Source organism: Crocuta crocuta, unplaced genomic scaffold (assembly GCF_008692635.1).
Source record: "Crocuta crocuta isolate KB4526 unplaced genomic scaffold, BGI_CrCroc_1.0 scaffold152, whole genome shotgun sequence".
Classification (NCBI taxonomy): domain Eukaryota; kingdom Metazoa; phylum Chordata; class Mammalia; order Carnivora; family Hyaenidae; genus Crocuta; species Crocuta crocuta.
The window spans coordinates 5,712,953-5,730,748 of NW_027528798.1; the positions used below are offsets into that span (position 1 = coordinate 5,712,953).

Genomic DNA, 17,796 nt, shown 5'->3' on the forward strand with positions numbered 1-17,796 from the left:
AAGATGCCAGTGGCAAGGGCCCTTTCTGCAAAGATAATGATATAATTATACTTGAATGCTTCAGCGTTTTCTTCTGCTATTTTTATTTTCAGTGTCTTCATACATTTGTCTTCTCATCTGACTCCCCTATTCCAATTTAGAGCATTCATTTGGATCCTTCAGTGTCTATGTGAAAGGATACAGGACAGCGAAGCATCTGATTCTGTCTTTGCAGGTCTTGAAATAGATTCTTGCATTCACTTTGACTTATGGACTTACAAGAGCATACACCAACAATCTCATTAAAAGATAATATTCCCTTCAGAAAGAAATTGTAACTTAATTTTCCTTTTGTTTGACCCGATGTAGTAGAGATTGATTCCGTAACGCTTGAGGAATGTTCTGTTAATAATTCAAACATGAAATTATATTCTCAGGCCACAGGCTTCCTGATTTGTGTTTGTCAATATTATGAGGGTAACACATACTTGGGCATGCTTTAACGAGTTAGAACATTTATGAAACAAATTAAATTAATTAAGTCAGTGGCATGGTTTTAATACTTTCATCATTTCAGAATTGTAAAGAGCATCTCCTTCATTTAAAATATCTAGCTTTTTTTCTTCTTTCATCTTTTAAAATAACTTGCCATAAACCTGGAACTCTTCCTTCCTTGTGATCACATTTCTGGGCTTTCGTTTGTTAATTCTGCCCTTCAAGAAAAGTCCAGGAGCACCTGGATGGCTCAGTCAGTTAAGAGTCTGATTCTTGGCCTCAGGTCGGGTCTTGACCTTAGAGTCATGAGTTTGAGCCCCATGTTGGGCTCTGTGCTAGGCCTGAGGTCTACTTTAAAAAAAAAAAAAAAGGATAAAGAAAATTCCACCACGTTTCTGAAGTCTGTTACTGTCTCAAGCACATTTTATAGGAGAACTACTCTGTCTTGTCAGTAACACACAAGGGTGGAGCCAATTATTGCAGACTTTCCTTGTAGGGGGACTTTGTGTAAACTGATAGTTTATACACTGATTAAACCAATCTTGAAGTTCAGTGAGCTGATGAAATGGAATGAGTAACCTAGTTAATACATAACTATAGAAGTCTTGGCATCCCCTGTTTCAAACTTTCTTTGTTTCCATGTTACTTCAGTTCATTGAATTGCCAGAAGTCCATTGGTACAAAGCATTTCCTGTACATTGTTTTACTTTGTCCAAAAGCTATTTATCTGTGGTTCTTATTTGCACATCGCTCTGTCATTTGAAGACAAGGAAAGAAAACATCCTTGTGCCTGTTGAAGTGTTAGGTCGGGTCTCTACTTCTCCCATTACCTTCACATAACTCTTTTTTCCTTCTCCTTTCCCATTTAAAACTTCTCTCTACAGGTCCCTACATAGGTTTGACCATCACTAAAAGTAATCAAATTTCAGAAATTATCTCACCATTAAATCTTTATTGTTCCTTCCCAGCTTATAAAAAGGAGGTAGCAGGTATATTAATATTTACTAAGGGATGGATGGCAAACCTCCCATTGTGCTGCCCTTCTTGGGATGACTTTGCATTTTAAATAAAGAGGCTCTGTAGCCCAAAGAAATGATGTTGTAATTATTAAATAGATTCCAAGGCAGTATAATCTGCTAAGAAAGGAACTGTTAGGAGACGAGACGGTCTCTCTGCCTCTTTAAAACATACCTGGGAGGTCACTTGCACCCATAATAGCCCCACTAACAGGTTTGTTTTTATTTAATAACTTGTCCCACAGGGACAGGGGTCTTCCTCTGGTTATATCTAAGCCTGTCAAGGTCTGTCTGCATACAATTTGACATCAACCATCCCTGCTTCTCTGCTGTGTGATGAAGTACGATGAAACTAGACCCAGGAAAGGGAGGGCTAAGAATCCCGGAAATCTTTGCTAACCTACTCATAGCTCAGGGTCACGTCTTGGTTACATTACCTTAAAAAGGATAACAGTATGAATGAAAAACCAAAAGCAGCAGATCAACAATTAGCCGCAGGGAGAAATGTGGGTCCTGACATGTAGACACCAGCAGGGGGAAATCTATCCAGGGACTACCCAGCATTCTTGCCTAGTGACTACTGTGACGTGCCTCCCTGGCAAGTCCTATCAAGACTAGACGGCTTTGGCTCCAGCTCTCTGCAGTGCCCTAATATGTGCATCAGCTTTAGGGGTTCAGCCACTTTCACAAAGCCACTTGTCAGTCATCTCCTACTGTTAGGAAATCGGAAGTATTCAGTTCTTTTCCACTTCGAAAATGGTAAAGAAGAGGGGAAATTTTTTTTGTTCTTCTCTTCAGGCTAGAATTAATATGATTCCAGCCTTTACACAAGACAATTAAGTGACAGTTCTGGTGTTTCCCCATGGACCAGAGGAACTAATTCCCATTACGCCCTATTGCTTATACACCGTTTTAACAACTAAGTCCTTGGCTTCTCTTCTGCCTTTGCTTTATAAGGTTAAAGAAAGAAAGATGAAATTGCAAGGACTGAAATGTCAGAGATATGGTGGAAGAACCCGTTGGCCACATTTATATCCTTTGTTTCAGAACGGAAGTTCCTGCTGATCTTAATGGAGAGCCAAGTAAATGTCCTGATGGCAGTAGAAAAAAACTTCTGCCTGGAGACAAGAGCCTGATCTTGAAAACTTGCCTGTCCTTCAGTACCTATGTGACCGCAGATCAGCCTGTTTTAAACTTTCCTTTCCTTGTTTGTAATACAGTTAGTAATATTTTTTTCCCCACCTACCTCAGATTCTTATGAGATTCAAACAAGATGATAGGCACACAGGGCTTTGTAGATAAAGAGGCTTACAAGTGCACACAATACTGTTTTATTCCACAGCATTTTATGTATGTATGTATGTATGTATGTATTTACTTTTAATGTTCTATTTTTTTTTAATATTTTTATTTATTTCTAGGAGAGAGAGGGAGAGAGAGACAGTGTGAGCAGGGGAGGGNGCATTTTATATCTGTAACTACATAATTTATCTTAAATAAAATCTCTCCCATGATTATCAAGGGCTATGTGGAGAAGGGAAACAGAAATCCGAAAAGAGATCCCCAGAGCTGCAGGGGAAATTGAAGGCTAAAAAGTAATTGTTGTTAATAGATAAAATTTACCTCTGAATTTTTTTAATGATGAATTTCATCAAAATTTAATTGCATTTAAATTATTTAATTCTCTAAATGGCTTTTGGAGAGGAAATCCTGCCTGTCAGAATCTGCCTTGTCAATCAAATCTCCTTCTGACCTTGACAGAAATTATAATCTCTGTTGACTCTGGTCCACACATGGCAATAACTTGGATTCATGAGGTGTTACAAGAAACTAGTAATTCTCCTACTGTATTTCTTTCAGTAGTTATGTAGCATTCTAGGCTCTGAAATGCAAGGAAACGAAGGAAACGAGTACCTGTTAAGGAGGATTTAATAGGGTACATGGACAGAATTAGATTTATATTTTATCTTCTGTTTCCTTATTGATTGGGCAGCAGTATTTCTGTGAGGGTATTTGGCTGTCCATGATGTTTCCCCTAAGGATCTATTCATTTTCATTCTAGAACAAGTGGGAATTCAAGATGAAAGGAAAAGTAGTTCCTCTGGATTCTTTTTTGGTAACTGATTTAGTGAAATTAGGTGTATATTGTGTCATTTAACTGTCCTACACCTTTACTTTTTTTCTCCTCAGAATATCTAATATAAAAACCAAAAGTACAGAGAGTACCATCTCGTGAAGAGGAAGAGCATATTTGAACTGGTCGGATTACGGGGGAGTGGGGGGGAGGCGGTTAAAAGACTGTAATGGAGATCTGGGAGCCTGCGAAGATAAGATTAAAATTCACAGATATGCAGAGAAAGACCAGTTCCCTATCTCTACTTGAGTCTGGTCCATATAGGGAAAGGAAAAAAGAGCAGAAGAGATTTGGTTTGGACAAAATAAAAAGCCTAGAGCACAACGGTTTTTAAATATTTGCAGGAGGTCTTAACTATCCCTGGGTTAATGTTTGTCAGATGCGGTTTGGCACAGCCTTACCTCAAGATAGGATATTGGACCAAATGGCTAACTACATATAGGACCTCTAGGTTTAAGTCTTCAATATTTTTCTTGCCTGGTTTAAGAGACTTGAATTACACTAATATTAAAAAAAAAAAAAACCTGATGCAGTGAAAGTTAATTTAGAATGTTTTTAAAAATGTCACCCATTAAACTGCCAGCTCTGAAGTTAGAAAAGACTGAAATTGTATTGGCATCATCTTTTACTGACAAATAAGGAAGCAAAGAGCTGGCAGAAGCCGAGCCATTCACAAAGCAGTGGGAGAGCTCTGGGTTCTGCTTCACTGGTGGTCAAGGGCAGCATCTGGTTCCTGTAGTGGGCATCTCATCAAAGCGTCTCCTGCCTCATGTTTGAAGGGAACGGCCATTGTGATTTGTCTGTAGAATTCACCTCAAGCCTCTGGTCTCTGAGCTTTCAGAAGGCAGAAGTGTGTTTCACATCAGATTCTGCATATATATATATATATATATATACACACACACATATATACTTCTTCTCTTCTAGCATGTGAAGATTTTTATAGAAGTTATTTATTTTTTTTCCAGCTTTATTGTAAAATAGATTCTTGGGTTCTCCTACCACTCCTAGTTTCAAAACTTGCTTTTTTAAAAAAGCAGCATTATTGAGATTATAATTCATTCACCATATAATTCACCCATTTGCAATGTACAATTAAAAAGTTTTTTGTGTGTTCACAAGGTTGTGCAACCGTCATCACAATAAACTTTAGGAATTTTATTACTCCAAAAGAAACCCTCTACATACCATTACCAGTCAGGCAATCATAAATGTACTTTCTGTCTCTAAGGATTTACTTACTGCTGACGTTTCCTATAAACTAAATCATACACATGTGTTGTTTGTGTGTCTGTCTTCTTTCACTTAACATGATGATTTCAAAATTCATCTATGGTGCAGGATGTATCAGTACTTCATCCTTTTTTTTTTTTTTAATGTTTATTTATTTTTGAGGGAGAGAGAGAGACAGAGTGCGAGCAGTGGAGGGGCAGAGAGAGAGGGAGACACAGAATCCAAAGCAGGCTCCAGGCTCTGAGCTGTGAGCACAGAGCCCAATGCGGGGCTCAAACTCTTGAACTATGAGATCATGACCTGAGCTGAAGTCAGATGCTTAACTGACAGAGCCACCCAGGTGCCCCTGTACTTCATTCCTTTTTACTGACAAGTAATATTCCACTGAATGGATATACCATATTTTTAATAAGCTATCCCAGGGGACTATAACAAAGGGCATACAACAAGGTGAATACGACGAAGAATAGGCAGGGTCACATCATAGAGGGCATGAAGGACTTGAACAATGAGGAGGGAATAATGCAAAATGGTTCAGCCACTTTGAAAGCCAGTTTGGTGATTTCATATAAAACTAAACATAGTTTTACCACATAATCCAGCAATCGTGCTCCTTAGTATTTACCCAGATGAGTTGAAACCTTACATCTGCACAAAAACCTGCATGTGTATGTTTCTTTTATTCTTTTTTAATTTTTTAAGTTTGTTTATTTTGAGAAAGAAAAAGAGAGGGGAGAGGGGCAGAGAGAGAGAGAGAGAGAGAATCCCAAGAAGGCTCCAAACTGTCAGCACGGAGCCCTGTATGGGGCTCAAACTCACAAACTGTGAGATCACGACCTGAGCCGAAATCAAGAGTCAGATGCGTGACTGAGCCCCTGAGGCTCCCCTGCATGTGTATGTTTATAGCAGCTTAATTCGCAATTGCCAAGACCTGGAAGCAACCAAGACGTCCTACAGTACGTGAATGGATAAATTGACTATGGTAGATCCAGACTGGAAATTTTTCAGCACGTAAAAGAAATGAGCTATCAAGCCATGAAAAGACACAGAGAAACCTTAAAAGCCTATTTCTAAGGGGTGCCTGGGTGGCTCAGTTGGTTATGCATCCAACTTCAGCTCAGGCCTTAATCTCATTGTTAGTGGGTTAGAGCCCAACATTGGGCTCTGCCCTGGTGACGTGGAGCCTACTTGGGATTCTCTCTCTGCCCTGCCCCTACTCGCTCTCTCTCAAAATAAATAAATAATCTTAAAAAAAAAAAAAGCCTATGGAGGAGGACACTTGTGGGGATGAGCACTGAGTGTTATGTGGAAACTAATTTGACAATAAACTATTAAAAAAAAAATTAAAAAAAAAAAAAAAAAAAGCCTATTATTAAGTGAAAGAAGCCAGTCTGAAAAGCTTACATACCATATGATATTGTTGGAACAATATGACATTCTGGAAAACTGTGGAGACAGTAAGATCAGTAGTTGCCGGGGGTTAGCTGAAAGGGAGAGATGAGTAGGTGGAGCATAGGATTGTTAGGTCATGGAAACTGTTCTGTGTGATATTGTAATGCTGGATCCGTGCCCTTCTTTCTACGTTTGTCCATCCACACAGTGTGCATCACCAGAGTGAACCTTAATGTAAACTGTGGGCTTTGGCTGGTAATGATCTGTTGATGTAAGTTCATCATTTGAAACAAACATATGGCCCTGGTGCAGGATGTTGTTAGTGGAAGAGTCAAGGACAGAGAGGGGAAAGGGGGTATATGGGGACCCTGTGCTTTCTGCCTAATTTTTCTATGAACCTAAAGCTGCTCTAAAAAATAAAGTCTGTTTAAAAAAAAAAAAAGTATTATCAGGGGCACCTGGCTGGCTCACTTGGTAGAGCCTGTGATTCTTGAGCTCAAGGTCAGGAGTTCAAGCCCCATGTTGGGTGTGGAAACTACTTTAAAAAAAAAAAGGCATTATCAGTTTTCCATTGTTCAAATCCTTACCTTCATGCTCTGTGTGGTTTGATGTTGAGTATTTCCGATCATATTCACCTTTTAGTGTATCCTTTGATACAGTCACCTAGTGTAGCTGGTATTTCCTGAATATGCCATGCACTTTATTTGCTCTCCCCCCACCACCACCTTGCCTCCATGACTCAGCAGACATAGTTCCATCTACCTGAAGTGCTCTTCCTATCATATCTGTGAAAAATCCTCACCATCCTTCAAAATTCGAGTTGGATGCCACCTCCTCTATGAAGTCTTCCCTGAAGAGAGACTAAATCTCACCCACCCTGTTGCTCGCGTGTCACTTGGTAACTGTAGTTGCCTAGAAATAAGAACAAAATCTCCTTCGTTTCTCAGTCTCTAGTGCCCCATGCGGTCCCTCGCACATAGCAGAACCTATTAAATGTTTTCATTAAATTGACTGGTTGGAAGAGCATTTCTCAAACTGAAGTCTGGAGTTTAAATTCTGATATATTTCAGGGGAGTGTGAATTCGCAAAAAGATTTTTTTAATGTTACATTTTCATTTTAATGATAATTCTGAATCACCTGGATCCACATTATAATCAAGTCGCACTGCACAATTTCAGTGCCCATGTTTTTGTTTGGGAAACTTCGGACTAAAGCATTCCTCAGAATGTATATAAACTTCTGATTACAGAGGAGTGCTGGCTATAGGTGTTCATTCGATCTTTGAAAAATATAACTGGTTTTACTCAGCAATATCTTAACCAGCAAGCTAGGATATTTCTTACTTCCTGTTGCTAAATTGAATAGAATACTTAGGAATGGTTTTATCTGTCTTCATTTCTGTGCCTTCAAAACAAATTTTTTTTAATTAAAAGGAGAGAAGGGAGAGAAGAAAGAAGGACTAAAGGAGTCACCAAACATAAAAAAATGGAGTTTTGATAGGATGGTGTGAGGATTTGGCCAACGGTAGCATTTTCTTTCCTCCCTTTCCCTTTCAGGACCTGTTTCAGTTAACTAAGGGGATGGTTGAGCCCTTGAAATCAGCAGGTCTCCTGGCTCCAAAAGTGATTGTGTGAATTCAGATTTGATAGCACCTTTCCACCATGTAAACGTCCCTTGCTGCAGTCATCTCAGCTTCTCCATGAAAGGAATTGGGATCTGATGAATGAATCTATCCGTCTAGACTTAAAGTAGATGGAAAAGCTTGATAAAACAATAGCCAAATTATGAAGACAGCCTAAATGTCCATCCACGGATGAATGGATAAAGAAGATGTGGTTTATCTATACAATGGAATACTACCTGACAATGAGAAAGAATGAAATCATGCCATTTGCAGCAACGTGGATGGAACTGGAAAGTAGTATGCTGAGTGAAATAAGTCAGTTAGAGAAGGACGGATACCATATGTTTTCACTCATATGTGGATCTTGAGAAACTTAACAGAAGACCATGGGGGAAGGGAAGGGGAAAAATAGTTACAAACAAAGGGAGGGAGGCAAACCACAAGAGACTCTTAAATACAGAGAACAAACTGAGGGGGATGGAGGGGTGGGGGAGAGGGGAAAATGGGTGACTGGTATTGAGGAGGGCACTTATTGGGATGAGCACTGGGTGTTGTATGTAAGCCAATTTGACAATAAACTATATTCAAAGAAAGAAAAGAAAGAATGAAAGAAAAGGAAGGAAGGAAAGAAGGAAAGAGAGAAAGAAAGAGAGAAAGAGAGAGAAAGAGAAAAGCTTGATAAAAATCTTCTAAATCCTGGGTGGCTCAGTTGGTTAAGTGTCCAACTCTTGATTTCAGCTCAGGTCATGATCTCATGGTTCATGGGTTCAAGCCACGGGTCAGGCTCTGCACTGACAAGCTCTGCTTGAGATTCTCTCTCTCTCTCTCTCTCTCTCTGCCCCCACTCAAAATAAATAAACTTAAAAATTTTGAAAAATATCTTCCAAATCTGAATTTATTAAGAGTCTTTTTTATATATATAGATAATAATTGGTACGAGTAAGTCATAGGCAGGTCAAAAAGTTTTTCAGCTCTTTTCACTATGCATTTGATTTTTCACCTTTCAAAGCAACTCACTTTCATTAAGTTTGTTCAAACAAATCTAGATCCTTCACTGGTTTCCTTGAACACACAGCTGTGTGCATCTCAGTAAGGCTGATTATTGCTGACTTCCTGAAAAGAACACGGAGATGCAAATAGCCAGGTGTTGTCATCATCATTGCACAAAGTAGAAGTCATCAGAGCAGAACTAAGATAGACCTCTCTGACTAGCATCTACTTGAGGAAGGTCGTAAAAGTGAGCTTGGATTTACCGTGCTCATTTGCCTGAAGCTGCTCAGAAATGCCCAAGGAAAAGACAATGGTCTCTCTAACTTCAGTTCTCGTGGGCATCTCTTAGTGTAAATATTATAGTCCATGGTGAGTATTTTCTGAAGATGGGTGGGGAGGTGGGAAATTCAGAAATCAGTACCATTTTTTTAATAAAAGCCACGTAATATGCAGATTTTTAAGCAAACAACAGGATGGTAATGAATGTTGGCTCTTGTCAGGGGACAAGTATGTGCTGTTTTAAAGACAAAAGGTGCATTAGGATTTTGGAATCTTGTGGTTCAAATAAATTTCACGTGAAGCAACAAGCACATCTCATCTGGATAAAGAAAAATACAAAAAAACAAAAACAAAAGCAAAAATACCCCACCCTAAACCCAGCCCCTCCTGCATGGGATAATTGAGGTTTTGTTGCTTAATCAGAAACTAAGCAATAGGAGCAGGTATCCCAGAGCCTAGGATTTTAGTTTATGATGAAATGGGTTAGTCAGTGTTAGGGAAATATACTCAGCATATAAACCCTTCACATGAACTACTACTTTAAATAGTTACTCAACTGTTTTTTTTAATAGGTTGGCTTATGTATACAGATGACTTAGCTCTTTGAGAAAGCCATATATATATGCCATATATATATATGCATGCTAATATTATAAGAGTCATGCTGTGTAATAGGCTTTTGTCCCAATTAAAATTGCAGTTAGAAGAGAGAAAATTATTGGGTTCGATTTTTTTCTTTTGTCATAAAATTGATTTTGAACTCTTTAAAAAAACATATACCATCTTAAGTTCTTTTGTTCTGGCAAATCTAACTTTCTTGGCTTTGTGTTGATAGACATCAAACTGACATAGAATTGCTCTACAATTTTATTTGTTTATTTTTGTTTTTAAAGTTTTTTTTGTTTTGTTTTGTGTTGGTGGTGGCGGTGGTGATGGGTTTTTTTGTGTGTGTTTTAGTAATCTCTGCATGCAGCATGGGGCTTGAACTCATGACCCCAAGATCAAAAGTTGCATGCTCTTCCAACTGAGCCAGCCAGGCACCCCAAAGTGCTCTACAATTTTAAAGAATATTCCATTTTTCATGTTATATGTTAGAATGCTTTTGGCTACAGATAACAGAAATCCCCAACTCGACTGGCTTAAACAGTAAGGAATGAATCATTTGCACATAACACAAAGTCCAGGAGTGGTTAATTTTTTGGCTTTGTGATATCATTCAAGACCCAGATTCTTTTCATCTTTCTGCTTTGCCAACTTTAGCTTTTGGCTTCATTCTCTAGTCCCTATGGTTTCAAGCTGGCTACAGTAACTCTAAGGTGTCATATTGTTATCATAGCCAGAATCAAAATGTCTTCCAGATTTTCCTTCACACCTCATTGTCCAGACTAGGTCACATACCCATATATAAATTGATCAGCGCATAGGAATGTGTCCACCATGATTCACTTAGACCAATGAAGGCCTTAGTCTGAATCACATGGGTGATAGTTGGGGCAAGGAGGATGGTAGATACTTGAACAGAATTAGAGTGCTGTTTGCAAGGAAAAATGGGAGAATGACAATGCGATGTGCATAACAATGTGACTTTTGGGATCCCTAAAGATCAAATTAAGTACCTTTTATGTAGGATCTCGAAATTCTCTGCCCGTGTCAAAATGTAGCCCTGGAAGCTATATTCTCTGACTATAGAGAATAGTCTCTATATTCGTTTTGTTCTGCATAGAAACCTGGTCAGGACTGACCACCAGCCTGGACACTAAGATCCAATACAGTCTTGAGAAACTAGCCATATGGCATGGTAGGTGCAAAGAGGAGGGAAGATAAGTCAGAAGCAAGCAGTGGCTCCCAGGAAATGGGAGCAGAGACATAAATCCACAAAGAACACCAGCATTGAGCAAGGATGTGACAAATGTTGGCTGTGTATGTGAGTTTGGGTTGCAGAGAACATGATGGCCAGGCACCTTGAGAACTGCAGAGTGGATAGAGTGTTCCAGCTCTTCTAGTCCCACCTGTGGAAAAGAAAGTAACATGTGAGGGGTGCCTGGGTGGCTCAGTCGGTTAAGCATCTGACTTCAGCTCAGGTCATGATCTTGCAAGTTCACAAGTTCAAGCCCCATATCGGGCTCTGTGCTGACAGCTCAGAGCCTGGAGCCTACTTTGGATTCTTTGTCTCCCTCTCTCTCTGCCCTTCTCCCGCTCTCACTCTCTCTCTCTCAAAAATAAATAAACAGTAAAAATTAAAAAAAAAGAACTATATGGAGATATTTTAAAATAAAAAAAAGATAGAAAAAGAAAAAATAAAGAAAGTAGCATGTGGGCCTGGGGACTGCTCACTGGGCACAAGGCAGGGCTCTTGAGCAGCTCACCTTCCTACTGCTCCTCTTGGTTCTTAGGTGCACTTGGGGATGGGATTGGTGGAGCATGCAGTTAAATGGATGTTCATTTTGAAAGTAGTAATGAAACTCAGGCAGGGCTGGAATTTATGTAAATGGAACGTTAAATTGTGGTTTTGTTAATGTAATGGTATGTCCTTGACTTTTATGATGGGTCAGGATAAGAAACAGCTGTATGATATCTACATTGAATATCGAACTTCTCCTGTCCATTTGCTCTTCACTTTCACCCCAAAGTCTTCATTACTTGTTCCTTCAGGTCCTCTCCTCTGAGAGCTTTCCCCTGAGCCCTCACCCCTGGCCCTCAGTGTCTTCCACACCTTCCTTATTTTTTCCTCCCAGCCATTTCTGCTGCAGGAAAATGTGTTTACTGTTTATTGTCTTGCTCCCTCCCTAGAAGTAGGATTCATGAAGATGGGACCTTTACCTTCTTTTTCATGTTTTGTTACCTCGACTGAGAATGTACTTGGCATATTATAGGTACTCATTTAAGATTTGTTGGAGGAGGGGCTTCTGGCTGGCTCAGTCAGTAGAACATGTGACTCTTGATTTTGGGGCTGTGAGTTTAAGCCCCACATTGGGAGTAGCGTTATCAAAAAAAATTTTTAAACTTAAAAGATTGGCTGGATGAATGAATGAGATACTCTTGATGTTCTTCTGAAAATTTTTCTCTGTTAACAAATTGATGTTCCTTTTCTTAATTGGATAATAAGAATTATATTTCATCTGTTTATGTCTTAGCCACCAGGAATTGATAAGCTAAATTATGGGTTCATTTGCAATAACGATCCTTAGCTTGGGATATCTGCACTCCCTCACTGTAGAGCTTTTAAAAACACTTATTTGAGTGATACACAATTTCAATGTTATTTATTATGAGTTGCCTCAAATCCTGTGTGGAAATAAACAAGGATTGGATAATAATAAATGCACAGACTGACTAAAGAGTAACAGGGAAAAGTCAAAAGAACATCAGGCTTTTGAGTCTGGATGAATAAGAATACTGGAGCTGTTATTAATAGAAATAGGAACCAGATCAAAACATTACTCATAAAAGTATCTTTCTCTGTCACCATGTTGGGCACATCTCATTCCATTGTTGCTTGGTTGTTTTTTTCCCCCTCTTCCCCCATCAGGCTTTGAATGCCATGAGGGAAAGGACTGTGTGTTTCTTGTTTATGATTGGGTCCCCAGGCCTAGTATAGTGCCTAGCACATATTACCTTTTCTTTACCATTCATTTTTCACTTTAAATCCCTACATTAGTAAACATTCACTTGTTTGCCATCTGCTCTCACCTTTCCCCTCCTTATGGATTTCCAAACTTCTTTTATTTCCCTGTGCCTTCCTTCCCAACAAGGAAACTTCATTCCTTTAACAGCAACAGCCTCCCTCCAAGGATGATAAATGTGAGCTTCTTCCTTTTCCAGAATTTCCCTTGATTATACCAAAGGTGACTCATCAAGTCATAGATTCTTACAACTGGAAGGGACCCAAGAAACATCTTGTCTAATCGGCTTATCTCTAGTTGGTCCAGAGAAGTGAACCAAATTGCCCAAAGTCACACTGCTAGTTGGCAGCCAGGGCCAAAACTAGAACACACATCTCCTAACTCTGGATCTATTCTCACCTACAGAACAAGCAGGTTCCTTCCTAAAACCAGAAAGGAAAAGTTACTACAGCAAAAGTAGAAACATAGGTTTTCCTCTTAGTTGGAAACATCTCAGATACAATCAGTATGTTATAGGAGTTAAGTGTCAAACTACCTAACTTTGATCTTGGGTGTATTTGCTCTATGGACAAGTTATTTAAATCTTTTCTTTTAGTATATCCTTTCTGTCATTTTTCTATACATGTGTATATTCCATATGCATATTTAAATCTGTAAGTTTGGTTTGTTGATAGTGAGATAAGTTGCATCTGTGCATTTTTACATACAATACTGGTTCTGTTAGTTCCTTTTGCTTTAACAGTGTCTTAAGGGACCTTTCTATATTAGTGCATGTAATTCTGTCATTTTCTTTTTAATGACTGTATAATATTCCATAATATATATGTTTACTTAACCATTTCCGTATTAATTAACATTACATTCTCATTTTTCACTATTACAGTTCTATAGTCAGATATCCTTGTGCATATATGTGACTCCCTCTTCAGGACTGGTATTCAGAAATGCAAATACTAGCTCTTAGAGTAGGCACAACGTCCCTCTATTCTGAAAACAGGCTGTGGCTGAGTTACTGCTAACTCAGTTTCTGCAATGTACAGTCATGTTGACTGGGCAGGGCATGAGTCTTTTGACTGCCGATAGTATATTAGGAACTGGGAGACTTTTAGAGAAATTTCTCCTTCATCTTTATCTCATACTGTATGAAAAATGTATCATGTTCCTGACCTTGAGGGAAAACGAAATCAAACCAAACTGTCACCTCCTCCCCCTTCCAGGTGACTGAGATTAGTAAAATTAGGGTCTCCAAGCAACCTCTGCTTCACTCTGTGATGACAGTTACCACAGCACTGTAATTGTTGGTACTTATCTGTTTGTACCCAGCTCCTAAACTTTGGGCTTCCTAAAGGGTAGAGTTTATGTCTATGTTTTTTATCCCTGTAACATTAGCATGATACCTAGCACCTAATTTTGTTTTTTTGAATAAATTAATGAACTCAATTCAACATTAGCATTTGTTGAGTACTTCACACATACAAAGATTACTGAGAACTGATGGAAAGGAAGTTCTGCCTTCAAGAGATTTAGTCTAATGGGAGAAATAGATGCTGAAAACCTCTAGGAATCAATGCATTAGTGACACATGTGATATAAGTTCAAAGAACTGTGGAACTTCCTAGGAGGACTAATTAAGGCTGACTGAAGAAGTTTTCACAAAGGAAGTAGCATTTGAGGTAAGCCTGATAGAAGTTGGTGATTTTTTTATGATTTATCATTTTGGTGATTAAGAATAGGTGAATTTAAGCAATGTTTTGGAAACCATTTTGTCACCTTCTAGATAGATGTCATGTAACCTTAGGACTACCAAAAGGCTTGGGGCGTCTAGGTGGCTCAGTCGGTTAACTGTCTGACTTTGGCTCAGGTCATGATCTCGCCATGTGTGTGTTTGAGCCCCATATCGGGCCCTGGCATTTCAGAGTCTGGAGCCTGCTTCAGATTCTGTGTCTTCCTCTCTCTCTGCCCCTTCCTCACTCACTCTCTGTCTCTCTCAAAAATAAATAATTTTTTTTTTAAAAAAAGGCTATGCTTCAGATTCTGTGTCTCCTCTCTCTCTGCCCCTGCCCTGCTCATGCTGTCTCTCTCTCTCTCTCTCTCAAAAATAAACAAAACATCAAAAAAAAAAAAAAAGCTAAAGGTGGAGGACTATACTTGAGTTCTAGAACTAGAGCCTCAGAACCTAGATCAAGCCAAAACAACTTTAGCTCTTGGTATACCTGTGGAGGAAGAAGTTGTTTCCACATATAAAATGTCAATTCTGAATGTCTTAACATGCTATTTCTCTTCTTTTCAAATAAAACAAAAGCTTCTCTTGACACACACCTCTACCTTGACCAGCTGCCACCCCATTTCCTTGATTTGCTTTGCTGAAAAACTCCTTAAGTGATCTTTCTGTCTCTGGTTCTACCATACTGTCTTAAACCCACTTCTAGGAATAGCATACAGAACCCAGAAATGGACCCACAACGGGGCGCCTGGGTGGCTTAGTCGGTTAAGCGTCCGACTTTCGCTTAGGTCATGATCTCGCGGTTCGTNAAGCCTGCTTGGATTCTCTCTCTCTCAATCTCTCTGCCCGTCCCCCCCCACCCCGCTTTCAAAATAAATAAATAAACTTAAAACACTTCTGTACAGCAAAGGAAACAGTCAACAAAACTAAAAGGCAACTGATGGAATGAGAGAAGATTTGCAAATAACATATAGGATAAAGAAGTTCTCAAACTCAACACCCAAAAAACAAATAATCCAGTGTAGAAATGGGCAAAAGACATGAATAGACTCTTCTCCAAAGAAGACATNAAATATATGGCCAACTAATCTTCAACAAAGTAGGAAAGACTATCCAATGGAAAAAAGACAATCTCTTTAGTAAATGGTGCTGGGAGAACTGGACAACAGCATGCAAAAGAATGAAACTGGACCACATTCTTACACCATACATAAAAATAAATTCAAAATGGATGAAAGACCTAAATGTGAGACAGGAAACCATCAAAACCCTACAGGAAAAAAAATAGGCAGCAACCTCTTTGACCTCAACCATAGCAACTTCTTGCTAGATATGTCTCCAGAGGCAAGGGAAATAAAAGCAAAAATGAAATATTAGGAACTCATCAAGATAAAAAAGCTTCTGCACAGTGGCACCTGGATGGCTCAGTCACTTAAGCATCTGGCTCTTGGTTTTGGCTCAGGTCATGATCTCATGGTTTGTGAGTTCAAGCCCCATGTTGGGCTCTGTGCTGACAGTGTAAAGCCTGCTTGGATTCTCTCTCTCTCAATCTCTCTGCCCGTCCCCCCCCACCCCGCTTTCAAAATAAATAAATAAACTTAAAACACTTCTGTACAGCAAAGGAAACAGTCAACAAAACTAAAAGGCAACTGATGGAATGAGAGAAGATTTGCAAATAACATATAGGATAAAGAAGTTCTCAAACTCAACACCCAAAAAACAAATAATCCAGTGTAGAAATGGGCAAAAGACATGAATAGACTCTTCTCCAAAGAAGACATCCAGATGCCTAACAGACACGTGAAAAAATGCTAAACATCACTCATCATCAGGGAAATACAAATTAAAACCATAATGAGATACCACCTCACACCTGTCAGAATAGCTAACATTAACAACTGAGACAACAACAGATGTTAGCAACGATGCAGAGAAAGAGAATCTCTTTGGCACTGCTGGTGGGAATGCAAACTGGTGCAGCCTCTCTGGAAAACAGTATGGAGGTTCCTCAAAAAATTAAAAATAGAACTACCCTACAACCCAGCAATTGTACTACAGGTATTTATCCAAAGGATACAAAAATGCTGATTTGAAGAGGCACATGCACCCCAATGTTTACAACAGTGCTATAAACAATAGCCAAATTATGGAAAGAACCCATATATCCATCCACTGATGAGTGGATAAAGAGATGGTACAATGAAATATTACTTGGTGATCAAAAGAATGAAATCTTGGGGCACCTGGGTGGCCCAAAACAAAAGAAGTAAATGTTACTTAAAAACAGTTGAGCCAAACAAAAGAAGTAAATGTTACTTACTTCTCTTTCTGCCACTCCCCTGTTCATAGTATCTCTCTCAAAAGTGTATAAATATATTTTAAAAAGAACTTTTTAAAAAGTATTTTAAGGGGGGCCTGGGTGGCTCAGTCAGTTAAGCATCCGACTTCAGCTCAGGTCAGATCTCACGGTTCATGGGTTCGAGCCCGGCATCCGGCTCTGTGCTGACAGCTCAGAGCCTGGAGCCTGTTTTGGATTGTGTCTCCCTCTCTCTCTGCCCCTCCCCCACTCATGCTCTGTTTCTCTCTGTCTCAAAAATAAAGTATAAAAAAAATTTTTTTTAAGTATTTTAAGAGTATTTTTTAGGGACGCCTGGGTGGCTCAGTCAGTTAAGTGTCCGACTTCGGCTCAGGTCATGATTTCACAGTTTGTGGGTTCAAGCCCGGCATCAGGCTCTGTGCTGACAGCTAGCTCGGAGCCTGGAGCTGTTTCAGGTTCTGTGTCTCCCTCTCTCTCTGAACCTCCCCTGCTTACGCTCTCTCTCTCTCAGAAATAAATAAAACATTAAAAATTTTTTAAAAAATATTTTTTAAAAAGAATGAAATCTTGCCATTTGCAATAACATGGATGGAACTAGAGTGTATTATGCTTAGTGAAATAAGTCAGAGAAAGACATACATGATTTCACTCATATGTAGAACTTAAGAAACAATAGTCGAACGTAAGGAAAGGGAACGAAAAATAAGACAAAAACAGAGAGGGAGGCAAATCGTTAAGAGACTCTAAAATCAAGAGAACAAAATGAGGGTTGCTGGAGGGAAGGGGGGGGATGAGCTAAATGGGTGATGGGCATTAAGAAGGGCACTTGGTGGGGTGAGCACTGGGTATTCTATGTAAGTGATAAATTCCTGGGTTCTTCTCCAGAAACCAATACTACACTGTATGTTAACTAACTTGAATTTAAATAAATTAACTTAAAAAAACCCACTTCTCTTGTGCTCTTACCCCTACCAGTCCATCAAAACTGTT

General features: G+C 39.2%; 1 protein-coding gene across 1 annotated transcript in view; it reads left to right on the forward strand.

Annotated features, from left to right (window-relative positions):
- TANGO6 (transport and golgi organization 6 homolog) overlaps positions 1–17,796 on the forward strand; it is a 189,208-nt gene that overhangs the window by 123,554 nt on the left and 47,858 nt on the right. The window lies entirely within an intron of this gene.